The sequence below is a fragment of the Rhineura floridana genome, chromosome 11, assembly GCF_030035675.1.
Source record: "Rhineura floridana isolate rRhiFlo1 chromosome 11, rRhiFlo1.hap2, whole genome shotgun sequence".
Classification (NCBI taxonomy): domain Eukaryota; kingdom Metazoa; phylum Chordata; class Lepidosauria; order Squamata; family Rhineuridae; genus Rhineura; species Rhineura floridana.
The window spans coordinates 73,790,577-73,807,960 of record NC_084490.1 but is presented as its reverse complement, the minus strand read 5'-3'; the positions used below and the strand labels follow the sequence as shown (position 1 = coordinate 73,807,960).

General features: G+C 44.8%; 1 protein-coding gene across 1 annotated transcript in view; it reads right to left on the bottom strand.

Moving 5' to 3' along the window:
* The window catches only part of PLEKHG4B (pleckstrin homology and RhoGEF domain containing G4B), a 240,910-nt gene extending 225,443 nt beyond the window's left edge, over positions 1-15,467 (bottom strand). The window contains exon 1 of the mRNA XM_061588485.1: positions 15,185-15,467. The gene's annotated coding sequence lies outside the window, so the exon portion shown is untranslated. The remainder of the gene's footprint in view (positions 1-15,184) is intronic.
* Between the last annotated feature and the right edge of the window lie 1,917 nt (positions 15,468-17,384).

Genomic DNA, 17,384 nt, shown 5'->3' with positions numbered 1-17,384 from the left:
GAAGCCATGCTTTAAATTAATCTGCTGGGTAATTCCAGAGAGATAAGGAGGGGAGATTTCACAGAATCAAAGCTGACAGTTTCCCCAAGGTCACACAGGTGGAAGAAAAGATGGTTACAACTTGAGAAATTATCCTCTTTTCTCAGGAGAAGCCCCTGCCTTGCTTCAAAGACTGGAAAGGGCTAGATTTAGCTCACGCAAGTAGAATGCCTTCCCCCGCTTTTTCATTTGGAGTGTCTTGGGGTGAGAGCTTTGTTGTGACAACCTTCTGTTGCTTCCACAGCGTAGTGCACCTGATTCACGCCTAGTCTGTTTTCATCTACAGTCCTGTGCTAACCTCTGGAATAAAACTCTGCAAAACACAGTCTTCATGTCCTGAGTCAGCTTCTCTGGTTGGAAGCCAGGACAGGTACTCCTCCCTGAAGCTCAGAAATAGAATGCAGGTTGTACTGGCACAAAGGTAGCCATCATGGTAGCCCAATAACATCTGGATTGCACAGCTCCCATCAGCCCCAGTCAACATCACCAATGGTCAGGGATGATAAGAGCTGTAGTCTGGTAACATGTGGAGGGTACCATATTGGCTTACACAATCCAGATCACAATTTGCAACAAGTAGAGAGCAGATCCGATACAAGTGTTGGTAGAACAATTAAATACCAATTTCTTGACTTTTTCACAAGACATAATATATTGTGTTTACATTCTGTCTTATTATGTACATCTGAAATGTATCAATTTCCATTGGGAAGGTACTTGGATTTTGGGATTTTTAAAATTTGTAATATGTGAATGGGCTTAACCATTACTTCCTTTCAGTTAATGGTAACCTTGGTAACCAACAATTATATGAAAAAGCAACATGAACCATCTTCAGGAAACTGCTTACCCTCCTCTTGTTTTACATCTTACCATTATTTCTTGTGTTAACTCTCTCACTATAACAGTTATTTATCTCAGAGTAATTTAGGACAAACACAGCAGTCAATTCTTTCATTAGATTTAAAGTTTGCTTTAAAGTGATTCAAGGTTAAATCAGCAAATTTTAACATTTTATCAGACGGATAATCTATTTGTAGAAAAGAGGCAATACTATTTCTGGAATTCAGATCAGCAGTTGTACTTCTAATCTGCACAGAATGCCAGTTTAAGGAAACAATAGTACCTCCTCTAACCCCTAATATATTTAATAAATTAATTTAACGAGAGTTAAGAATAAATATTTCCCAGATTTCATCCAAAACAAAACAGGAATTTTAACCTTTTCTAGCTGTATTTGTTCAACATTCTCATTGGCTGACTTACTTCCTTTCACTCTGATTGGGTCCACTCTGCAGGAAAGGACAAGGAAGCAAGTTAGAAGACACCTCTCAGTGGCTAACACACTGCCTTTTCATGCTGACTGTGTAGGATACTGGAGACTTACGGACCCTGCTGGAAACCTCCTCCCAAAAAAGTAAGGAGTCTTAAAGACCCCCAGAGTCCATAGATGACCACACCTCTGATGCCTGGCAATTCTTTCTGTAAACATTCTCTTTTCAACAGCACTACCAGTACCAACACATAAAGAAAGAACTATTTGATACCAACCACATGTTCTCCCTGATCAATAATAATTGTTAAGTAGGAAAGCTTTTCAGAACTGCATGAGTTTTCCTGGGATCACAGGTGAATGTTTGGGAAGACAAGCCCCCTCCTTTCTCTGGGGAGCAGGGTCATGTGAAAGCCAGGACTGCATTGAGACACAGGTCTCTGTCTATCGAGAATAATTTTCAACCAATCAAAAAAAAAAATACACCCTACTCCATATCTACATATATTACCTAGCTTGTTTCAGCTATGCTGTTAAGAATGTTTCAGTGTTGCTTTTAAAAATATATCCACATAAATATGCTGCAACAGAAAAATGTTAGGTTCTAGCAGTCTCACAAACCTCAGAAATAGGCATAAAATAATGCATAATGAAAGCAAATGATACCTACTATTCAGATTTCATTATGTTTAAGGGAATATATAAAAGGAAGCACATAGACTCATAAATTGAAAGGGATCTTGTAGATCATCTAGTCCAACCCACTGGGGCTCAATGCAGGAAATGCAGAGCTAAAGCATTCCTTACAAAAGGCTGTCCAGCCTCTGCATGGAAAGCCCACCTCACCTCTTAATGATTGGAGTTCCATTGTTGAACTGCTCTTACCATCAAGAAGTTGCTTGACAGATTCATATTATATTTGTCATTCCAATAATTGAATTAACAAAGACAAATCCTATATTAAAATTTCCTTAGCTATTATCTTGTACCTTATATGTTCATCATTCTTCACTGGAAACATCTCTGAAGCGTGGCTGTATCCGAGAAACTTCCCTGAGGTGGTGCATCAGATTTTGAATATGTTTATTGATCCAGTGATCATTACAAACAAAAGCTTGGAAGATGGCGGCTTAGGTGGAGGAGCCTATGTTTGCAGCTCCTGCCGTTTTGCCTTTTTTAACATCTTTTAACATCTTTTTAATACCATCTACGCTTATGTGGGAGTGTGTGGGGGAGTAAGTGAACGGGTGAATGCTTTTGGTGCCACCCACTTCCCCCTGGCCCTGAAAACAGTGATTACATTGTGGATGCCGAGGACGGCTGGGTCTCGAAGTAGGAGAGGTAAAATCGAAGCCGGGGATGAGCAAGGCCTCCTACCTTCCCAGCTGGTGTCGGGTCGCGCCGCGCGGTGCTCCCTGCTGCTGCCGTCGCTGGTTTTTGCCGCGGCCTGTGGGTTCTGCCTGCGGCTGTCTGCCATCGCGCTGTCCCCGGCGCCTCCGTCGTTGTGCTCTCTGTTGCGGCTTGTGTTGCCGCCGTCGTGGCGCTTCCCGCTGTCGTTGCTCGCGCTGTGCCTTCATCGCTTCCCACTGTCGTCGCTGTCTTTGTCGCTGGGCTCCGTCTTCTGCCTTGTGTGGCTTCGGTCGCCTTGCTGCTCGTGGGGGCCGTGGCCGTGCGTTGCTGGGTGGTGGCTTTTTGCCGCTGTCGTTGCCGCGGCTTGTGTTTTCCACCGTGGGCGTGGCTGTGCCCTTCATCGCTGCTGTGGTTGCTGCGCCTCATTTCTATCGTGGCTTGTGCTCCATCGTTGCCGTGGCTGGCGTTCTCTTGCTGCTGGTGTGGTTCCATCTCTGCCTCTGCGGTTTGCGCTTGCCTTGGTGGCCCTCGCCTCTTCGTCGTCGTTGTCATCTGGACCTTCTGAAGGCGGCGCTCTTCCCGGGAAGAAGAACGGTTCGAGAGCTGGCGTTGGTGTGCACAGAGTGCGGGACTGTGTTTGTTGTGCAGGCCTGAATTGGATGAGTGGATGTTTTTATGAGTGGATGTTGTGAGTGAGTGTGTATTTTTATGTATATGAGTTTTTTGTATTTATAATTTACTATGTGCCTGGGGAAGAGGTCTTTCCATCAAGTGGGGAGACTTGAGGGGGCCCCAATTGCCATAGTGAAGGGCAGAGGGAGGTATGGTGTTGTGAGAAGGACATGCCAGGTAAGGGGAACGCGGCCCAGACATGTAGTGGCTGTGCCTTGTTCCGGTCCTTCTCATACCCGCAGGGTTGTTGGTTGTCCTCTCAGCCAACTCTCAGATCTCCAGTTGCTGCTCCTTAATGCCAGATCGGTACATAATAAAACCTCCCTGGTCCATGATCTGATTGTGGACGAGGCAGCCGATCTGGCATGCATAACCGAGACCTGGGTGGGCGAACAGGGAGGAGTTAGTCTCTCCCAGATCTGCCCACCGGGGTATTTGGTACAGCATCATGGTAGATCTGAGGGTCGGGGAGGTGGGGTTGCTGTGGTCTATAAGAGTTCCATCTCACTCACCAAGCACCATGCCCATGCAGTTACTGGTCTGGAGTGTTTGCACCTTGTGCTGGGCCAGAGGGACAGACTGGGAATCCTTTTGGTGTACTGCCCACCTTGCTGCCCAATGGCTTCCCTAACTGAGCTGACGGAAGTGGTCTCGGAAATATTGTTGAGATCCCCCAGACTTTTAGTACTGGGGGATGTCAACATTCATGCCGAGGCTACTTTGTCTGGGGCAGCTCAGGACTTCATGGCCGCCATGACAACCATGGGGCTGTCTCAACATGTTAGTGGCCCAACACATACATCGGGGCATACTCTTGACCTTATCTTTGCTACTGGACATGGGGATAGTAATCTGGATGTGGTGAGTTTTACATCTCTCCCGTTGTCATGGACAGATCACTGCTTGCTGAAGTTTAGACTTTCAGTGGCCTTTCCCCTCTGCAAGGGTGGGGGACCTATTAAATTGGTCCACCCCCGGAGACTAATGAATCCTGAAGGTTTTCAAAGGGCTCTGTGGGATTTTCCGGCTGATAGGACTGGCGCTCCTGTCAAAGCCCTGGCTAATCTGTGGAATGCAGAGATGACCTGGGCAGTGGACACGATCGCTCCTGCGCGCCCTCTCCTCTGTAGAGCTCATACAGCTCCTTGGTATACTCCAGAGCTGAGAGCGATGAAACAAGATAGGAGGCGGCTTGAGCGGAGATGAAGACGAACTCCCGACAAATGCAATTATGAGCTGGTTCGTGCTTCTACCAAGCTGTATGTGGGAGCGGTAAGGGTGGCAAAAAAACAACATTTCACTGCCACTATTCAGTCATCTCTCTCCCACCCAGCGGAGCTTTTTAGAGTGGTTCGAGACCTACTCCATCCAGGCCTACAGGACATGGTAGATACATTGGTGGCCCGCTGTAATGAGTTTGCTGAGCACTTCCAGCATAAGATCTTCTGCATTCACTGGGACCTAGACTCCCACTTAATAGCAGTTAATCCAAATGAGGTGTCCGGAGCACAGTCTCGTCATGTTTTGGTGGATGAGTTTCAATTGGTTCAGTTCGAGGATGTGGACAAGGTGCTTGGACAGGTTCGTGCAACCACTTCGGTACTGGATCCTTGCCCCTCTTGGCTAATAAAAGCTAGCAGGGATGGAACAGTTGGCCGGGCCAAGGAAGTGATTAATGCCTCTTTACGAGAGGGAGTGGTCCCTGGCTGTCTGAAAGAGGCGGCAGTGAGACCACTCCTGAAAAAACCTTCCTTAGACCCGGAGGATTTCAGCAGCTACAGACCAGTGGCGAATGTTCCATTCCTGGGCAAGATCTTGGAACGAGTGGTTGCTGACCAGCTCCAGGCGCTATTGGATGAAACCGATTATCTAGATCCATTTCAATCAGGTTTCAGGCCTGGTTTTGGCACTGAGACGGCCTTGGTCGCCCTGTTTGATGACCTAGGTCGGGAGAGAGACAGAGGGAGTGTAATTCTGCTGATTCTCCTTGATCTCTCAGCGGCTTTTGATACCATCGACCATGGTATCCTTCTGGAGAGGCTCGTGGAGTTGGGAGTTGGAGGCACTGCTTGGCAGTGGTTCCACTCCTACTTAGTGGGTCGTCTCCAGAAGATAGTGCTTGGGGAACATTGCTCAACACCGTGGGTTCTCCAATGCGGGGGCCCGCAGGGTTCAGTTTTGTCTCCCATGCTTTTTAACATCTATATGAAGCCGCTGGGTGCGGTCATCAGGAGTTTTGGAGTGCATTGTCATCAGTACGCTGATGACACGCAGCTCTACTTCTCCTTTTCATCTTCTTCAGGTGAGGCAGTCGATGTGCTGAACCGGCGCCTGGCCGCAGCAATGGACTGGATGAGAACTAACAAACTGAGACTCAATCCTGATAAGACTGAGATGCTGTTGGTGGATGGTTTCTCTGATCAGATGGTGGATATATACCCTGTCCTGGACAGGGTTACACTCCCCCAAAAGGAGCAGGTTCGTAGTCTGGGAGTCGTTTTAGACTCCTCCCTCTCACTCGAGGCTCATGTAGCCTCGGTGGCCCGGAATGCGTTCTACCAACTTCGGTTGGTAGCCCAACTACGTCCCTATCTGAGTAAGGAAGACCTCACATCAGTGGTACATGCTCTGGTAACCTCGCGTCTGGACTACTGCAACGCGCTTTACATAGGGCTACCTTTGAAGACGGTTTGGAAGCTACAGCTAGTGCAAAACGCGGCGGCCAGACTGCTAACAAGAACCAAGCGGTCTGAGCATATAACACCTGTTCTGGCTCACTTGCACTGGCTTCCCATACGCTTCTGGGCAAAATTCAAAGTGTTGGTATTAACCTATAAAGCCTTATACGGCGCAGGACCACGATATCTGTCGGAACGCCTCTCCCGATATGAACCCGCCCGTTCACTAGGGTCTACTACGAAGGTCCTCCTCCGGGTCCCAACCCATAGGGAGGCCCGGAGGGTGGTGACAAGATCTAGGGCCTTCTCAGTGGTGGCCCCCGAATTATAGAATAGTCTCCCCGAGGAGGTGCGCTTGGCGCCGACACTATCATCTTTTCGGCGCCAAGTTAAAACCTTCCTCATCTCTGAGGCATTTTAATTTAAGTTAATTTAATTTTAAATGGTTGTAATCTGATTTTAGTTTGTACAGTTTTTATATACTCTGTTTTATGAGATTGTGTAATTTTATTGTATTTTTTGTTGTACACCGCCCAGAGAGCTATTGCTAGTCGGGCGGTATATAAGTTTAATTAATAAATAAATAAATAAATCATCTCCTAAAGCAAAGATATTCTAATACAGCCAGTACCAGTAGAGTTCCATTCCACATCTATAGCATTTTTAGCAAGCATCAATGTATTTGAAATAAAAGGACGTGAGTACTATATAGATACACAAAATATGGTAAAAAGTCTTTCCTATCTCAGATCTCCTAAATCAAGCTAGAAATGAAGAACAGAATACAGCCATAAACAATAAGTTCATCTTATAAGTTAAAATGCAGCACTATATATCAAAATAAACTCATATGGCTAAAAACTTAAGGTTACAGTGCAATCCTAACTTCCAGATCTGTGCTGCCTGCAACAAAACAAAACTACCCCACACCTTCCACCCTGACTGCTCTGGTACCAGCATGAGAATTTCAGACATGGCGGTTGATCCATTCCTCCTCCAGGATGCACACCTTAATGTGGTGAGGGGGTTTGAGAGTGTCGAAAAAGCTAACAGCAACGCTGTCAGGAATCTAGACCAAGAGGCAAAACTCCTAACAGGGTCACCCAAGGAGGAATGGTCAAAGTTGAGACAGCAGACTAAGATGCATCCAAACTCAGAAGAAGGCAATAGTAAACCACCTCTGAATAACTCTTACCACAAAAACCCTATGAACAGAGTATCTAAAATGCAACATAAGATAGTGCTGGAAGATGAGACCCCCAGGTGAGATGGCACTCAGCAAGCTACTGAGGAAGAGCAATGGACAAGTAGCGCTGTGACTAATAACACAAACGGGTCAAAGCTGAAAGGAAGCCCAGAGGCTGATGTGCACAGATGAGGAAGGAGAGTCCGGAGTTGTATGACGTACACACTTGGAACATAGAATGTGAGAAGAATGAACCAGGGAAAGTTAGAAACTGTCAAGCAAGAAATGAAATGCATCAATTGAAGGATATAACTTGTACAGCAATTGAAGGATATAACTTGTTCAAAAAGAACGAATAAAAAGGGAAGTGGAGTCATGCTATATGTTAAAAATATATATCCCTGCACAGAAATACAGGAAGATGAGCTTGGTAGCTCCACCAAGAGTATGTGGGTTAAAATTGATGGGGCAAGTAATAAAAGGAATGTGGTGCTTGGAGTCTATTACCCACCACCCAACCAAGGAGAAGATGAGAATGTAACTTTTGAAAAGCAAATTGCCAATGTTTTGAGGAGTCATGATGTAGTAGTAATGGGGGATTTCAATTATCCCAATATCTGTTGGGAGACAAATTCTGCCAAACATGGCCCCTCCAAGAAATTTCTGACTTGTGTTGGAGATAACTTTCTCCTACAGAAAGTGGAGGAAGCAACCAGAGGATCAGCCATCCTGGACTTGACTCTAACCAATAGAGATGATTTGGTGGATGAAGTGGCAGTTAACGGGAACTCTGGGGGAAAGTGACCACACCATACTTGAATTCTTGATTTTAAGAGAAGCAAAAGCTGAGAGTAGCCACACGCACACCCTGGACTTCAGGAAAGCTGATTTTAATAAACTCAGAACAACTTTAAGTATGGTTCCATGGGAAGCCACCCTAAAGAGAAAAGGAGTCCAAGATGGGTGGGAGTTTCTAAAAAAGGAAATTCTAAAAGTGCAATGGCAAGCAATTCCAACAAGGAAAAAGGGGGGGAACAACAGAAGCCGCCAATGTGTCTTCACAAAAAGCTTAGACAGGACCTGGAAACAAAAAAGGACACATACAGGAAGTGGAAAGAAGGCCAGGCCACAAAGGAAGAGTACAGGCAGGTATCACGGAATTGCAGGGATGGTGTCAGGAAGGCTAAAGCTGAGAATGAGCTGAGGTTAGCGAGGGATGCTAAAAGCAACAAAAAAGCTTTCTTCAGGTATGTCCATAGTAAAAGACAGAGAAAAGAAACGGTGGCACAGCTACTCAATAAGGATGGCAAAATGATAACAGATGACAAAGAAAAGTCAGAAGTCCTCAATTCCTCAGTCTTCTCCAAAAAAGGATCTGTGATCCTCCCAGGAAACATGAAGTAGAAGGGTCAGGATTGGAGCTTGAGATTGATTGACAAATGGTCAAGGAATACCTAATCACTTTGAATGAGTTCAAATCGGCAGGACCCGATAAACTGCATCCTAGAGTATTGAAGGAACTGGCTGAAGAACTCTCAGAAACGCTGTCTATTATCTTTGCGAAATCATGGAGGACTGGTGAAGTGCCGGATGAATGGAGGAGAGCTAATATTGTCCCTATCTTCAAAAAAGGGGGAAAGGAAGAACCGGGGAACTACAGAACACTCAGCCTAACATCAATCCCTGGAAAAACTCTGGAGCAGATTATAAAACAGTCAATCTGTAAGCACCTTGAAAACAATGCAGTGATTACTGGGAGCCAACATGGATTTATGAAGAACAAATCCTGCCAAACTAATCTTATCTCATTTTTTGATCAGGTAACCTCCTTTGTAGACTGTGGGAATGCTGTGGACATAATATACCTTGACTTCAGCAAAGCTTTTGACAAAGTGCCCCATGATATCTTGATTAGCAAGCTAGCTAAATGTGGGCTGGATGGAACAACTATCAGGTGGATCCACAGTTGGCTCCAGAATCGGACTCAAAGAGTGCTTATCAATGGTTCCTTCTCAAACTGGGTGGAAGACAGGGCTCGGTCCTGGGCCCCATGCTCTTTAACATTTTTATTAATGACTTGGATGAGGAGGTACAGAACATGCTTATCAAATTTACAGATGATACAAAATTGGGAGGCATAGCTAATACTGTGCAGGGAAGACAGAAACAAAATTCAAAGGGACCTTGATAGGCCGGAGCATTGGGCTGAAAACAGAATGAAATTCAACAGGGATAAATGCAAAGTTCTACACTTAGGAAAAAGAAACCAAATACACAGTTATAAGATAGGGGATACTTGGCTCAGCCACATGACATGTGAGAAGGATTGTGGAATTGTCGTTGATCACAAGCTGAATATGAGCCAACAGTGTGATGTGGCTGCAAAAAAGGCAAATGCTATATTAGGCTGCATTAACAGAAGTATAGTTTCCAAATCGTGTGAAGTATTAGTTCCCCTCTATTCAGCACTGGTTAGGCCTCATCTTGAATTACTGCATCCAGTTCTGGTCTCCGCACTTCAAGAAGGATGCAGACAAACTGGAACAGGTTCAGAGAAGGGCAACAAGGATGATCAGGGGACTGGAAACAAAACCCTATGAGGAGAGACTGAAAGAACTGGGCATGTTTAGGCTGGAGAAGAGAAGACTGAGGGGAGATATGATAGCACTCTTCAAGTACATGAAAGGTTGCCACACAGAGAAGGGCCGGGATCTCTTCTTGGTCATCCCAGAGTGCAGGACATGGAATAATGAGCTCAAGTTGCAGGAAGCCAGATTTCGACTGGACATCAGGAAAAACGTCCTAACTGTTACAGCCATACAACAATGGAATCAATTACCTAGAGAGGTAGTGGGCTCTCAGACACTGGAGGCATTCAAGAGGCAGCTGGACAGCCATCTGTTGGGAATGCTTTGATTTGGATTCCTGCATTGTGCAGGGGGTTGGACTTGATGGCCTTATAGGCCCCTTCCAGCTCTACTATTCTATGATTCAATACTTGCCCTGAGTGAATTAAAATGAATCGGAATGGAACATTTTCAGTCAGGCAACTGCAAAATATTTTATGCAGGAAATAAGAAATTAAGAAGAAACAGGGTAGCTTTAATAGTGAGAAGGGATGTAGCAAAACCAATTAGGAGCTGTAGCGCAAGGTCTGAGTGAGTAATATCAATGAGATTAAATGGGAAACCTATTAACATAGAATCATAGAGTTGGAAGGGGCCTTGTAGGCCATCGAGTCCAACCCCCTGCTCACAGCAGGAAATCCACAGCTAGAGCATCTCCCGCAGATAGCTGTACAGCCTCTGCTTGAAGACATCCAGTGAAGGGGATCCCACCTCCTCCCTAGGCAGTTGGTTCCATTGCTGAACTGCCCTTACTGTCAAGAAGTTCCTTCTAATGTCCAATCTGAATCTACGCTCCTGCAACTTAAAACCATTAGACCTAGTCCTACCCTCTGGGGCAGCAGAGAACAAATCTGTACCCTCCTCTATGTGACAGCCCTTCAGGTACTTAAAGAGTGCAATCATGTCACCCCTCAGCCTTCTCTGCACCAGACTGAACATGCCAAGTTCCTTCAACCTTTCCTCATAAGACTTGTTCTCCGTACCGGCTATCATCCTCGTCGCCCTCTTCTGAACCCGCTCCAACTTGTCTATATCTTTCTTAAAATGAGGCGCCCAGAACTGAACGCAGTATTCCAGATGAGGCCTGACTAATGCAGAATATAGTGGGACTATTACTTCCCTCGACCTGGAAGCTATAGCTCTGTTTATGCAGCCCAAAACCGTGTTTGCCTTTTTTGCCACAGCATCACACTGCTGGGTCATGTTCAACTTGCGATCCACTACAATTCCAAGGTCCTTCTCACACGCACTACTGCTCAGCCGGGTATTTCCCATCCTGTACCCATGCATAACCATCATCCAAGTCTAAGCTCCAACAGCAAACGCAGAAGAACAGGAATTGGAGAGATTTTACACAGAAGTACAGGAAGAAATTGATCACACACCAAAACAAGATGTGCTGATAATCATGGGGGACTGGAATGCAAAATCAGATAACAGAGAAGAACTAGAAATTGTGGGGAAATGGGGCTTAGGAGACAGAAATGAAGCTGGAGAGAGACATATTGAATTCTGTGAAGCCAATAATTTGTTTCTTGCAAACACATTTTTCAAGAAAGCAAACAGATGACCGTACATGTGGACATCACCAAATGCTCAATATAGGAATCAAATTGATGATATAATTGGTAGCAGAAGATGGAGAAGTTCCATAGTTTCTGTAAAAACAAGACCAGGAGCAGACTGTGGTACAGATCATGAACAGGTAATATCGAAAATCAGTATAAAGCTAAAGAAAAACAACGAAGCAATCATAATGCCAAAACACAATTTAAATAACATCGCAGAAGAATATAAATATCAAATAAGGAACAAATTTGAGGCTTTAAACTTAGTTGAAAGAGAACCAGAAGAACTATGGATTGAAGTCAGAGAAATTATCAGGGAAGAATGCAAAAAGACAATACCTCTAGTTAAAAAGAAAGAAAGACCTTAATGGATGACTGACGAAACTCTTAAAATGGTTAAAAAAAGAAGCAAAAGCAAAAGGAAATACAAACATGGTCAGAACCCTAAATGCAATACTACAGCAACTAGTATGTAGGGACAAAGAGAACTATTACAATAGTTATTGTAGAGAAATAGGACCAAAAAAAAGGCAGAACAAGAGCCCTTTTCCAAAAGATTAGACAAATTAAAGGAAATTTTAAACCAATAGTAGGGATGTTGAATAATCAACAGAGGAACACACTGACTGACCGAGATGACATAAAAGGAAGATGGAAGCAATACACTGAAGAACTGTATAAAAGAGATGCCAGGATGACAGATTCATTCATGGAGGAACCGTTTGATGACGAACCAGACATTTTAGAATGTGAGGTGAAAGCTGCTCTTAAAATACTTGGAAGAAACAAATCACCAAGAACAGATGGCATACCAATAGAGTTGCTACAAGTTGCTGAGACTGAATCTGTCCAAATTTTGACAAAAAATTATCAAGAAATATGGAAAACTAAACAATGGCCCTCAGACTGGAAGCGTTCAATATACACCCCAATTCCAAAGAAAGGGGATCCCAGGGAATTGCAGTAATTATTGAACTATTGCCTTAATATCCCATGCAAGTAAAGTAATGCTCAAGATTCTACAACAAAGGCTCTTACCACATATGGAGCGAGAAATGCTAGACGTCCAAGCTGGATTTAGAAAGGGAAGAGGTAACAGAGATCATATCACAAACATATGTTGGATAATGGAACAGACTAAGGAATTTCAGAAGACAATCACCCTGTGCTTTATAGATTACAGCAACGTCTTTTATTGTGTAATCATGAAAAACTATGGAATGCTTTAAAAGAAATGGGGCTGTCACAGCATCTGATTGTCCTGATGCGCAACCTATACTCTGCACAAGAGGCTACTGTAAGGACAGAATATGGAGAAACCCATTGGTTCCCCATTGGAAAGGGTGTGAGACAGGGGTGTATTTTATCACCCTATTTGTTTAATCTATATGCAGAACATATCATACAGAAAGTAGGATTGGACCAAGATGAAGGAGGTGTGAAAACTGGAGGGAGAAATATCAATAATGAGCATGCGTTTTTAATTGTTTTTTTAAAAAAATTAATTGTTTTTTAATTGTTTTTTGTGTTTTAAAATTTGTATATTTGGTTTTAATGTTTTTAATCGCTGTAAACCGGCCAGAGAGCTTCCGCTATGGGGCGATATATAAATGTAACAAAATAAATAAATAAATAAATAATTTAAGATATGCTGACAATACCATATTACCAGCAGAAACCAGTAATGATTTGAAATGAATGCTGTTGAAAGTTAAAGAGGAAAGCACAAAAGCACGAACACAGCTGAAGATCCAGAAAACTAAAGTAATGACAACAGAATATTTATGTAACTTTAAAGTTGATAATCCTTGACAAGTTCAATGTCCTCATTGTCAATACCTCGGCACAGTCATTAACCAAAATGGAGACAAGAAATTAGAAGAAGGCTAGGAGTGGCAACCGCAGCTATGAGAGAACTAGAAAAGGTCCTCAAATGCAAAGATATATCACTGAACACTGAAGTCAGAATCATTCACACCATGGTATTCCCGACCTCTATGTACAGTTGTGAAAGTTGGACAGTGAGAAAAGCAGATAAGAGAAAAATCAACTCATTTAAATGTGGTGTTGGAAGAGAGCTTTGCAAATACCATGGACTGCGAAAAAGAGAAATAATTGGTTGTTACAACAAATTAAACCAGAACTATCATTACAAGCTAAAATGATGGAACTGAGGTTATCATACTCTGGACACATCATGAGAAGACACGATTCACTAGAAAAGACAATAATGCTGGGGGAAACAGAAGGGAGTAGAAAAAGAGGAAGACCAAACAAGAGATGGATTGATTCTATAAAGAAAGCCACAGACCTGAACTTACAAGATCTGAACAGGGTGATTCACAACAGATGCTATTGGAGGTCGCTGATTCATAGGGTCGCCGTAAGTCGTAATCAACTTGAAGACACAACAACAACAGTTGATCCATCACTGCTGTTGCTCCTTGGCTGGGGTTAGGATTACTCTGTAAGACACTTTCCTGTTTCTTTGGAACATATGGCAACCAACCTAACACCTGTGGCTGCTATGGACACTACTGTGATGTCATCATGGTGTCAGAAGTTATTCAATCATCCATGCCTTCCTTGGCTGACAATGTAAACTGTTTTGAAGGCCCGTCCACAACAGCTTCAAGCTACACTCTTGGTATTGAATTTGTACCAATGAACTAGTCAGGTCTCCAAACCAGCTTTTACCCCTACCCCACTGAACCAGAAAGAAGCAGGTTTAAATGGGAGGGGGAGGGGGGAATGCAACAGTCTTTCCAGAGAACCTCTTGCACCCCAGGGCTGTCTTTGATGTGGCCCTACAGGCACAATTTACAACAGAGAAACAGCACATCAACATGATTCCAATGAGTTCTCCCATTCTCATGCCGAAAGCAAGGATCTTGCAAACAGATTAGTCAAACAGAGCTGGTGGCTAGGGTGCAGATGCCAAGAATCCACACTTTTCAGAGCAGTAATGGTGAGATGTATGTACTGCAAAGATCTGCAGCACAATGGAGCTATTCCTTACTTTGAAGGGATGGCGTTTAACAACTTCAAATTCCCTCAACCCCCTGGGACACGAACGGGGACAGCCCTTTGTCCACAGGCTGGAAGCATGGAACTTCAAGAAGGAACTACACCACCGTCCCGACGTCCCATTATGCTCCAGCACCAGCCCTCATTTGGAACCTCAGCTTAGAAACAACTTTTCCGTCAGGAGCACCCACGGTGGAGAAAAGCACCCAAGGAAATGAATAACTAAAGCAGCTTTAAGTTTAAGAAGAGAGAGGGCTCTCTTAAGCGAGCAGGTGGCAGAACACTCATATAGTTTCCTGCCCTTCCTCCCGACTGCAACAAACTTAAGAAAACTACTTAAGGCCAGGCTCATCAGCATGTATACATGTAACAAAGAGCAAAAGGCAACAATTTAGCGGGGGGAAATAAATGCGGGGCTGGAACTACCCCAATAAGGCTAAGGCGTTTTATGGGCTTTTTAGCTCCCCCCACCCCGGTTCAACCTGTTCGCCCCTTTACGCGCCAAAAGGAAAAGGTTGATGGTTGGCTGGGGTAGCCCAGGCACAATGGAGTCAAGGGGCATAAAGTCTACGGCCGACCGAGAGGCCGACCCACGCGGTGTTTCCTTTAGCCCACGCGCAAAAGAAGGCGACGAAAGGGAAACTGGACATGGGGGCAGCGTCGGCGTCTTCCTTTTAGCCTCCTCAGGCTGAAGCGCGCGAGGAAAGCGCCCCCGGCTCTGGAGGTCAGGTGCCTCTGCCTTTGTTGCAGAGCGAAGTCTTTACCTGGGGCCGAGGACGCCGTCGGTTCCTGGTGGTTCCAGTCTCAAGCGGCTCCGACAAGTGGCGAAACGGGACTGCCTTACCGAGCTCGGGGCTGAACAAATGAATGGGAGCGGGGAAGGGGAAGAAAAGCAACGGCCAAGTCGGGTCGCCCCGCCCCGCGTGGCGGGAGCCGCGGGGAGGTAGGAAGGCGTCCTCTGGAACCGGAGGAAATGAGCTCGGCGCGCTGCAGCGCAGAAGGTGCGAGTTTCTAAAGGCGCCGTTGTCAGCCTCCTCTGCTGGAATCTGTTAGCTCCCCATTAGGGCTCTTACAGGTTTTTTTGTCTCTGGTTCACTATCGAGTAATTTGTTGGGGAAAGCGGGTGTTTTGAGTCAGGTTTTTGTTTGTGGGTTGATTTTAAAAAGTCGGTTTTGGCTATGTAGCCATTGGGGGCCACTCCGAGAATGGAGAAACTCTGTCACGTTTCAGCCACCAAAAGTTCATCAGGTCACGAGCTCAGAAAGGGGAAATTAAATGCTCAGTGCTGTACAGCATCAGTGTCTGGATGCTCGCCCCAAGCTTGGTTGGAAATGACACCTGAAATTTTAAAAGGGATGGCTTCACCAACAGCCAAATATTTTTATGCTCTCTCTCCCCACCCCCTAATTTCTTCGGCTTTGTTTACCATATAGCTTGATGAAGAGTTCTGCAACATTTGAAAGGTTGCACAGCATTTTATGACAGCAAATAAAAGTAGTGTCTTAATGTGGATTTTTACCCCCCTTGGGGGCCAGTATGGCTGCCTTTGCTTTTTGACAGACTTGGTATTTCTGCCTGAATTTCATTTTATATTGCCAGAATGTTGCTTTTTTTTTTTTTGTAACAGTGTTTATAGGCTGCCCTATAAGAGAATGCTAAGGGTAGGTTACAACAAGAAATATAACAACTTTAAATTCAGTAACAGTAAAACAAATAAGAATAACATAGCATTTCTGTTATCTCTTTCCTCTTTAAACAAGCTTTTTAAGTTGAGACCTTATCCCAGACTGCATCTGTGTAGGAATTGCTTTTTAATATGTTTTTAAACTTGTTTTGTTGTAATAGGTTTTAAAGTCATTTGTTTTAAAGGTGTTTTAGAGTGCTGTAGTGTTTTTGTTTGCTGCCCTGGACTCCTTCTGGGAGGAAGGGCAGGATATAAATGTAAAAAATAAATAACAGAAGTGGCAAAACTCAGAAAATAAAAGTTAATGTTTTTGCTGTGCTCACAATGTGAAGAGCCACCTGTACTTCAACCTCCTGTTAACAGAGGACTTTGGGGAGTGGGACTGTCATCCCTGTGATGATAGGTAGGGGAAGATATGATGGTGCGTGAAAGTATAGAGGGGGAGGAGGGTTAGTTACATCAAAGCCCTTGCCCCTTCTGCTTCGCCTGCTGTGTTTCAGAATTTGGGGACGCTGGTCAGCCAATCCCATGGCCTTGTGGTGGTATTGAAAAATGCCAGGTCTGCCCAAAACAAAACATCTATCATCCACGATTTGATTATGGATGGGGGGCAGACTTGGCATGTATAACTGAGACCTGGGCGGGTGAGCTTGGTGGCCCAGTGCCAACCCAGCTGTGTCCTCCTGGGTACTTGGTGCAGTACCATTCCAAGTCAGAGGGACAGGAAAGGGGAGTTGCAATCATCCATAAATTTTTTATCTCCCTCACCAGAAGACCAATCCGCACTGTGTCTGGGTTTGAGGGACTATTTGTGGTGTTGGGCCAGAGAGACAGAACAGGGTCGTTGTTCATGTACCATCCACTCTGTTGCCCTACAACCTCCCTAACCAAGCAGGCGGAGGTAATCTCAGTGCTTTTGGGGGACTTCCATATCCATGCGGAGGCTGCCTCAAATGGGCCAGCATGGGACTTCATGGCCTCTATGGCAGCCACAGGGCTCTCCCAATACAACAGTGGCCCAATACATACCCTGGACCTGGCTTTGCCACAGAGTGGATTGGTACTACTCTGTTGATTGGGGGACTCACTTGTGAGTCTGTTATCATGGATGGACCATTCCTGGTAAAGTTTGGATTGAATGTTCCTACTGCACCCTGCAAGGGTGGGGGACCCATTCAGACGGTCTGCCCTCTGATGGATTCCTGAATGCTCTGGGGGATTTTCTTGCTGGCATGGCTGGTGCTCCTGCTGAGGATTTGTCTCACTGTGAAATGGTGAGA